This window comes from Otolemur garnettii, unplaced genomic scaffold (assembly GCF_000181295.1).
Source record: "Otolemur garnettii isolate 467f Iridium unplaced genomic scaffold, OtoGar3 scaffold00123, whole genome shotgun sequence".
Lineage (NCBI taxonomy): Eukaryota > Metazoa > Chordata > Mammalia > Primates > Galagidae > Otolemur > Otolemur garnettii.
The window spans coordinates 82,752-84,401 of record NW_003852518.1 but is presented as its reverse complement, the minus strand read 5'-3'; positions in this window follow the sequence as shown (position 1 = coordinate 84,401).

The following is a 1,650-nucleotide window of genomic DNA, read 5'->3' as shown; positions in this document are numbered from 1 at the left end:
TTTGAAAACTAAAGATAAAAAGGAAAAAAAAACCCTGCAAGTGATGGTTCTTGAGATCTGTCTTGTTTCCACAGCTTCTGTCCTCAGCGCACAATAAATGAGAAGATTTTCCCACCCCAGATCTCACTAATTGTCAGATGAAGCCTGATCTTGGCAATCATCTCCTGTTCTGTAACGAGAAATTGTGTTAGGATTACTACCTAGGAGTACTTTGTGAACCAATTCTTTCCAAAGAAATCTGATACTCACAGCGCTGGTGGTCATGTGTCACTATAAGAGACTCTTCATTATCAATTGTTACATGTAGTTTTTATTTTATATGTGCATTTGTAAATGGGCACGTTACAAACTCTCTCTGTTTCTTTCAGTGGAAGGAACCCGAGAAGACAGCAGAGCACAGACAACTCTGGCTTCTCTGCTCCAAGATACAGTAATTAAACTCCGCTCTTCTTTCTCAGATGCCATTCAGGCACATTTCCAAAGAAAAGAGAAATAGATTTGATTGCATGGAAAGTAGCTATTAATTGACTAATCAGTTTACATTGATGATAAGTAAGAAAAGAGGAAAACATTCACTGTCCTGCGTCTTGCTTCAGCTACACCTGCCAGGCAACACTTCCAGGTTGGGTTTTCTCTGACCACAAGGGAGCTGCCCTCAGGCCCATAGTCTCCACGTCAGAGATTCGGCAAATTGGGCCTCACAGAATAATGGGCACATAAGTGCTCTGAGTGTCTCTGGATCTGATGTTCTCATGACACACAATACAGTCTGCCCAGCAGCAGGGCTCTCGAGTTTCAAGTCTGAGCTATGATAGCGCCTCCCAAATAGGGGAAGGACCCGGCACACCTTGTGAAGGCAGGTGTTGGGTTTCAGTCCATGAGGAAGAATGTATGGGATCCCTGTGTCAAGTTTGCCTTGGCATCTTTCCCTTCTGGAAACTCCAGGTACTCAAGGGCCTGTGCAGCAATTCCTCATTCTATCAGTGAATCTTTCCCTAGCACAGAGCAGCCCCACTTCTGGGTTGCACACGTGGAATGGACGCTGAGGTCTATGCTGCATGTTTGTGTCTAACTCTTCCTTGCTGTATATATTGATACTGATTAAAGTACTGTTAGATGAACAAATGGGCTGCAATTGTCTGTAGAGGGTGGAAAGGCAAATAGACCTGAAGGGCATGCACCATGTTTACTGTCAAAGCTCTGGATCTGAAGTCAGAATTCTCCTGGTTTGATGCACAGCTTGTAATTGCCAGGGCTAGAAACCAGAGCACGCCGTTAAAACTGCTAGTAAAATAGGGATAAGTAATAATGAGTGCCTTATTTGATTATTATGAAGCAGAAAAGTTTTGTAGATTCTAAATTGCCAAACTAAGGTAAGGGACCATTATATGCTGAGAAGCGTATTTCTTCACATGCAATGATTTAACTGACTGCTAAAGACAGCCTGAGCAGAAAACTCAGGGGATTGTTCCAAGAAGAGGCTTGGCGACAGGCTTAGTGGTCTCTGTGCAAGTCCTAGCTCCCTGTGTGAATCCTGGGGTGTTAGGCTCATTTCCCTTGAGACTGGAAGTAATCTCAAGAAGCCACTTTGGGCTCGGCGCCTGTAGCCCAACCGGCTAAGGCGCCAGCCACGTACACCTAAGGTGGCGG